We start from the raw sequence: 7,938 nt of genomic DNA, 5'->3' as shown, positions 1-7,938 counted from the left end.
GGAAGGCCTGGGGGGCTGTTGATGTAACCTAAAAGGATTACTGACCTCTGTTGGCTGGGAACCTGGGGTGGGAGGAACCCCTGGGTTACATAAATAATTTCAGTACAACATGATGTCCAGTGTCTGGTGGTGCCGGATCCAGAGGAGGAAGTGGTTTATTTGGACTGAGGGTGGAGGTGTGTTTGTGGGGGATCCCTGGAGTCTTCCTCTCTGATTCCTGAAATATGAGAAAGATTTGCCCAGCTGGGACAGCTGGGAAGAGGGTCAGAGGGTAGAGCATGAGCACAGAGCTGTGGGCTTTGTAGGGAAGAGAAGCCAAAAGTGGAAGAGTGTGGAGACCAGGTCTCAGAAAACACAACTCGCTCCTCCCTGCTTGCCTGCTGCCGGGAGGATGACAACAGTGACCATTACCCACTTCACAGGCACGTAAGCCTCTTGATGCCTCTATCTCTGGGGGAGGTACAGTTACTGCCCCATTGTACAGATGGGAAAGTGAGACACAGAGGTTAGGTAATTTGCCCAAGGTCACAAAGCTGAGAAGGTCAGAGCTGGGCTATGAATCCAGGCTATCTGGCTCCAAAACCAGTGCTTTCAACACAACTTCCACTGCCCTGGCCAAGCCCCCATCCTACTGGGGGTGGGAACGTGGGGGCTGGGTGGCAGGGAGGAGAGAGAAATCCCATCAGGTCAGTGTGTCATGCAATGAGTCACTGCAGCTGGTGGTGGCCTCAGCTGCAGGGTCCACAACTGGCAGACAAAGGCAGGAAGCTGGTTTTGTCTCTGGTGGGCAGGGAGGTGGCCATTGCCGAGACTGTACCCTTCCTTAGGCCTGGGAGCTGGGGCAGAGGTGGGGAGAGGGTGTGACCTCTCTAAGAGCCAGGAGAGCTTCCTTCCTAGAATTCTCCATGTCTTCAAGTTTTGAGTAATGATAATTCCCATTATTTCTAGTATGGTGCCACTGGGAGACATGCATTGCAGTATAGAACCTGAAGCTACTTTCTACCGTGTCATTCAAAGATTTTTTTTCCACTAAAGCAGAAATCCTGGGTTGAAAAGTGAAGGCAGTGGTTGCCTTTACAGCTTAGCTTTTTATTTTGCTTTTCGACTTTTTTCTCCCAAAATTCTCTGTAATGAACAGATTTTACTTTTTTTTTTCAGATTTTACTTTTTAATGGACTCCCCCCCTCTAAGAGAGAACAATGAAATTCATTATTAAAATTCCTCCATGGAATATATTTCCATAAACCTATGCATTTATGCATAGAATGTCTGTGGAAGGCAACCCAGGAAAATGGTTTCATCCTGGTGGCCCGGGGGTGGTACAGGGGGTGCCTTTCTGCCATAGGCTCTGTGGCACTGCTCTGAGTGTTTATTTCTCTTGCCATTTGCTTACACAACCTCTTTCCGGAGAGTTTTTTCTAAGTCAAGAAGAATAACTTGAAATCCCTACCAGGTCCCCTCTTGTCATCCTTGGAGTCCATCTCTGGGGTCCCCTCCAATTTATTTTCCTGTCTCTTTAAGTGACACCCCTTGGAGACACCCTAGCTCCATTTAAAGGGCTAAGCCAGGCTGGCCGGCCCTGGGAGTCAAGTTGGTGTGGGCGCCTGGCAGCCAGGGGACCAGAACTGGACAGAGTCCCGTTTCTGTCTCACTGGGCTCCCTCTTTGACTTGGAGGTCACGTTAGTGGCCTCCTCCCCCAGCCTTCCTGGAGCAGGCCATGCTCTCCCCTGGCTCCTTTCCTTGCTGCTGTAGCAAGGCCACATTTCTCTCTCTCTCTCTTTTTTTTTTTTTAATATATTTTCATTGTTAAGAGCTGCCAGGGTGGGGAATGCAGCTCAGTGGTAGAGATCTTGCCTAGCATGTGCCAGTCCCTGGGTTTAATCCCCAACACCAGAAAGAAAAAGAAAAAAACCCAATGGCCACATTCCTGGGGCAACACAGGCTGTGTACTCAAAGGGGTCTACTTCTTTGTCTCTCCTCAGGCCTTTGCAAGAGCGGTTTCCTGCATGGTCTGTGTCCCCTATCTGCCCGGCTAATATCCACTTATCTTCACTGCTCCTGGCAGATGGGCCCTCCTTCAGGAAGCCCTTCCTGCTCAGCCCTGTCAGGGGTCCGTACTCTGGGGACTCATAATACCCTGGGCATCCCTCGTGCAGAGGTCTAGCTATGCCATTTTAACAACTTGCTGTGTAAGTCTAGGCCAGTTACCTGACCTCTCTGTGCCTCAGTCTCCTCATCGGTAAAACAGTGCTTAGCTCGTGGAATTGTAAAGATTACAACTTGATATAGATATGATGCTCAAAGTAGTGCTTGGTACACAGTTCATAGTTGACATTCCGGGTCCTCATCCATGATAGTGGGAATTGCCTTCTCTAATCTTCCCACACCCCGTAGACTTTTATGAGCTTCTTGAACTCTTTAGTCAGGTCATGGCATCCCATGTGCACTCAGGGCATGTACATATTAGGCTCTTGGCAATTTTTTGTTTGAGGTTCTACAGATCAAACTCAGGGTCTTACACATGGGAAGCTAACTCTCTACCACTGAGCTACACTCTCAGCCCTTAAAAATTCTTGTTCAATAAATGAAATAATTAATTCAAGACAACAAACATTTCTGGAGTGTTTGCAAAGTATGTGAAATATTTTACACTTTGTCTATGTCAGACATGTGCAGCTAAGTACAGCCAATGCATTAATCTTCAAGATGGGCAAACAAGTCAGGTATTTGGACTACTCCCACCTCATAGATGGGTAAGTTTTCCTTCTTTTTTTTTGTCACCGAATTTTATTATTCGCATACTTCATAGAAAAAGAAACCTGGCAAATGGGTCAGGGTTGTGTTAAAAATGCAGGTTTGGGGCCAGGGATTTAGCTCAGTGGTTCTGGCGCCTGCCTCGAAAGCACAAGGTCCTGAGTTCGATCCCCAGTACCAAAAAAAAAAAAAAAAAATGCAGGTTTGTGTGCATCACTCTACGAACACTTGGGAGCCGGGTCTCTCTCAGCCACAGCAGCTGTACTTGTCTGATGTCCCTTTGCAGATGTAGCCCTGGCCACACTCGCACAGCAGAGGGGCAGCAGGAGCAGCAGCTCTTCTTGCAGGAGGCACATTTGCAGTTTTGGCATCTGCAGGAGCCGGTGCAGGTATAGGAGCCTTCAGCGTGGCACAGGGACAGTTGGGGTCCATTTCAAATCAAAGTGAGTCGAGATCAAAACCCAGGTGCAGGGGCTGGGGATTTAGCTCAGTGGTTCTGCCGCCTGCCTCGAAAGCACAAGGTCCCAAGTTTGATCCCTGGTACCAAAAATACCCCAAAAAACCTGGGTGCAAAGAGGCAGGGGAGCTGCTAAAAAGTGTGTCCCCAAGTGGGTACATTTTCTGTCCCCTCCCTGTGGATCCTTTTTCATTTTAGCATTTTCATTAGCTTTTGGGGCACATGTTTGTGATATGGCCCGATGTCCAACTAGAATGGGAGTTCTGTGAGGACTAAGGATATTTTGCTCATTCTGGTATTCACAGGGCCTGGAGTAGTGCCTGGTACATCCAGGCGCTCTGTTTAGGTCCCTGTTAAACATTATGCCTCTGAAAAACCTTCCCTGACTCCCACTCCCACCTTAGAAGGATGCCCTGACCCTGGCTTGCCCAGCCCTAGGAAGTCTGTGTGTTTCCCCCAGGAAATATATCTGGCTTTTCTTTTTTATTTTATTATTAGTTTTGATTTTTTTGAGACAGGGTCTCAAAATGTTTTACTATGTTGCCCAGGCTGGCCTTGAATTTATGGCCATCCTCCTGCCTCAGCCTCCTGAGTGCTGGGATTACAGACATGCATTACCACACCAGGCCCTGGTTTTCAAATTTGCAATTTTCTTGATCAACTAGTGAACTTGGGGAGAGCAGGGCCTGTGGTTAACATTAACAATAACTAACATTTGTTGAGTATTTAGCTCATACCAGCTCTTTATATGGAGCATCCTATCCCATAGTTTCAGCCAACAGTGAGGTAGTATGTTGTCCTCACTTCTGGAAGAGGAAACTGAGGCTCCTGCAGGTGCAGAGCTGCTTGATGTCTCTGGTGCTGGACCTGGCCGGCGGCCTGAATTTAGAGTTGGGGGTCCATAACCACTACACGCATCGCCCTGTCCATAAAGCCTCAGTCATTTATACCACAAATGCAAGGGTAATGCTTGACAGGTGTCTTCAAATGTCCCTGGCAGGCAGCAAGCAGCAAAGGCAGGCTGTGGCCCGGCTGATTCCTGTATCCCAGTCCCCGTGAGGGCAGGACTGTGCGAGATTCAAGATTTGGAAAGGGTGGAGCTGCAGTTCCCCTCCTCTGCTGTCTGCCTCGGAAGCCCTTGCCCTTTGGAAAGATGCAGTGGTGAACACTGTGGGAGCCTCCTGTTTCAGCTCATGACCAGGGAGGCTGAGGGAAGAGGGCTGGAGTATCCTTGGCTATTAAGTGCAAAAGGGAAACCAGCCAAACCACAAACAAGTCCTTAAAAAGAGAGAAGTCCTAGAGTGAGTTCTGCCCCCTGACTTACTCAAACAGGGTGGAGAGGCAGTTCCCTAGACTTTAGTTGGGGTTTCAGCTTTTCTCTCCCTCTGTACCTCCACAATGTTTATTTTAACTTGAAATAACTTGAACAGAAAACTTGCAAGAGTATAAAAACTCTTAAATATGCTTTACCTAGATTCACCAATTTTTCTATTTTGCTACTTTTTCCCCCTGTACATAGAAAAATATGCAGATAAATATGTAATTAGGTGTACATACACATATATAATTATTTGCTTTTTTTCTGAGCCACTTGAGAAAAGATTGTAAACACTAAGCCTTTTTTTTTTTTTTTGCGGTGCTGGGGATTGAACCCAGGGCCTTCGGCATGCAGCCAAGTGGTATTGTGTGTTGCTCGGGCATCGCTTCCAGTAGTGCCCAAAGTCTGTTTGCCTGGAGAGGGTGATGTTAATTTGGATCACCTGGTTAAGGAAGGTCTGGCTTTTCTACTGTGTAAATTACAGTTTTACCCCTTGCAAAGAAGGAGCAGTCTGTGGGGACACTTATAGGTCATGTACATATCCTGTTCCTGCTGATTTTTGCAGTGTTTGTTTCTGATCAGCAGGAATTGGTGCTCTGTCCCCTTTCACCTTCTTTGCCCTTGTCATCCTCAGTGGGCACTGAGATGGGCCTTTCTGAGCATGATCTACCAGCAATACGAGAGGCCACCAATGTCAGCAAGAGACAGGGTATGGGGCTTGGACATACCCCTCCCAACTAGAAGCCCTACTGAGTGAACCTTGAAACTCAGGTCCCTCCAGTGATGGGGTGAACCCAGCATCAGCTTCAGGGGAAGAAAGGATTCCTGGAGCCTTGCCTAAAATTAAAGAGGCAGAGCTGGGAGTGTAGCTCAGCGGTAGAGTGCTTGCTTAGCATGCATCAGGCCCTGGGTTCAATCTCCAGTCCTGCAAAAAGGCAAAAAGCAACACAAGCAAAACAAAACAAAGAGGCAAATCACACAAGAAAAGCAGATGAAGTGCTGGGTTCCACCCTCCGGCCTCTGGCCATGGCTATGATTTGCTCAGACAGGCCCGTTTCCTCTGCCACAGGCTATTCCTGCTGTGCCCTCAGCCCCAGTAGGGCACGAAGTTGTGGAACATAGTGTTCTGCACAAAGACCGGCAGTCCTGGTCCAAATGCTCTATAGCCCTGGAATACAGCCTGGCTCTGCATAAGGAGGTTAGTGACTGTTGCATGCAGGAAACAAAGAGCCAGAGCTGCCAAGTGTCACACAAGCCAACAGCAAGGGAGGGAGGTAAACAACTGGGGACATGGATGCAACAGGGAAAACCTCAGGCTGCTGCTTTTCCTGGTCCTTGTGCTCTGCTCACTCTCTGGATGTCTGCTGGCTGAGGAGCTCTGACCAGAGCAGGGGAGCTCATTTATTCTTTTCAAGCATGAAGGGCACTTGTAACTTCGAAAAAATACATTTGCCTGTTGAATTTCAAATAGCTTCATGCCCCCTCTGCTACTTAGCTGTGATCCAAAGGTCTGACTGTTCAGGCCATGAAGTACCAAATAAATGATCTATGAGCTTCCAATGATGGAGAAGGAATGTCTTTATTCAAAGTAAATTTTATGACTTAAAAGGATTGGTGTATTTTCCTTAGATATTGCTTCTGAGGAGGGGAGCACCCCTGGGATTCTCCTGGGGCAATAGCTGGCTGTCCCGCCAGGGCCCCAGCTCTGGGGTGAAGCTGTTTCTCTAGGTTGAAAGTTACATCTATATTCTGAGCTCAGGGCAAATGGCAGGGCAACCATGGGGGAGACTGCTGGATGCACAGTGCTGCTCACATGGTGGCTAAGGAGGCCACAGCACTGTCTGGAGTCAGAATTGATTTGCATTCAAATGCTATGAGGCAATAATAATCCTCAACTTGGGCATAGTTATTAAATAATATGGTATATGTAATGCATGCAGTAGGCAACTCTTAGGAGCTCAGTTATTCCTCTAATAATATTGTAGGCACTAATAATAATGACACTAATGATGATGCAGAGGATGATGATGATGATGATGATGGTGAAGATTTCTGAGCCTCCAGGCTGATACTTTAGTCTTTTTTTTTCCGATACCAGGGATCAAACTTGGGTCCTTGCTCTTGTGAGGCAGGCAGCGGCACGACTGAGCTAAATCCCTAGTCTGAGAAAATTATAATTTTAAACAGCTGCAGAATATTCCAATGACTGGATGTACTACATTTGATAGGAAATCAATGTGGTATATTAGAATTACAGCAGGCTTTGTAGATAGAGATTTGCAATCAGTCTATTTTTTTTGTTTTTGTTTTTGGTACCAGGGATGGAACTCTAGCCCTTGCGCTTTCGAGGCAGGCAGCGGAGAGATTTGCAATCATTTAGCCAATTTTTTTCTTACTTTTTCTTTTCTTTTTTATGACCCAGGGTCTTATGCAATGCTAGGTACATTAGTCAGCTTTTTGCTGCTCTGACAAAATACCTGAGAATAAACTATTTAAATAAGGAAAGATTTATTTTGGGTCACGGTTTCAGAGGTCTTAGTCTATGGTCAGCTGGCTCCAATGCTTTTAGGCCTGTGGTGAGGCAGAAACCTCATGGCAGAATGGCATGGCAGTGGAAAGCTGTTCACCTCATGATAGTCAGGAAGCAAAGAGAAAAGGAGAGAGATAGGAAGGGAAGAAAGGGCAGGGACAAGATATATCTTTCAAAAGCACAGCCTCAGTGCCCCACCTCCTTTAACGGAGCCCTAGCTCCTAATAGGCCATTTGGCTCTAAAGTCATCAATGGATTAATACATCATTAATCCAGCGGATTAACTGATTGTGAGATGAATCCTGGGGAGACAGCTTCTGTCAGTAGGGAAGCAGGGTATCCTGGGGCTCTCTTCTCAAAGCAAAGCTTTTCAAAGGAGTTTACACCTTTATTTCCTTGACCTTGCTATGGGCAAGGTCTGACCAATTCCTGAGATGCCCTCAGGGTCTCTTTCCTATTGAGCCAAGCAAAGTATTTGGCTTCTTTTTAATGTCACTAATCTCTTCAGCAACCATACCCTCTTTGGCCTCAACTTTATTTACTTTTTGGAGTACTGGGGATTAAACACAGGGCCTGGCACAAGCCAGGCAAGTGCTCTACCACTGAGCTGCATCCTCAGGCCTGGCCTCAACTTTAATCCTTATCTTAGTTACTTTTCTTGTTGCTGAGACAAAATACCCAACACCCACAAGTTATGGGAGGAAAAGTTTATTTAGCTCATAGTTTGTAGAGGTTTCTGTTCATGATCAGCTGACTGCAAGGCAGGGTAGTGTGACAGACAGGCATCACAGAGGAGAAAAGTTCATGGTGGGCAAAAGGTAGCAAAGCAACAGGAGACAACCACAGCTCTTTCTGTCCCATATATATATATATATATA

General features: G+C 46.8%; 1 pseudogene; it reads right to left on the bottom strand.

Annotated features, from left to right (window-relative positions):
* Positions 1 to 2,874: 2,874 nt before the first annotated feature.
* On the bottom strand, positions 2,875 to 3,187 carry LOC101700062 (metallothionein-2B-like; annotated as a pseudogene).
* Between the last annotated feature and the right edge of the window lie 4,751 nt (positions 3,188 to 7,938).

The sequence above is a fragment of the Heterocephalus glaber genome, unplaced genomic scaffold (genome assembly GCF_053883595.1).
Source record: "Heterocephalus glaber isolate CG9 unplaced genomic scaffold, H.glaber_assembly_v1.0 deba00001452, whole genome shotgun sequence".
In the NCBI taxonomy this organism is placed as follows: domain Eukaryota; kingdom Metazoa; phylum Chordata; class Mammalia; order Rodentia; family Bathyergidae; genus Heterocephalus; species Heterocephalus glaber.
This window is presented reverse-complemented; position numbering and strand designations above follow the sequence as displayed.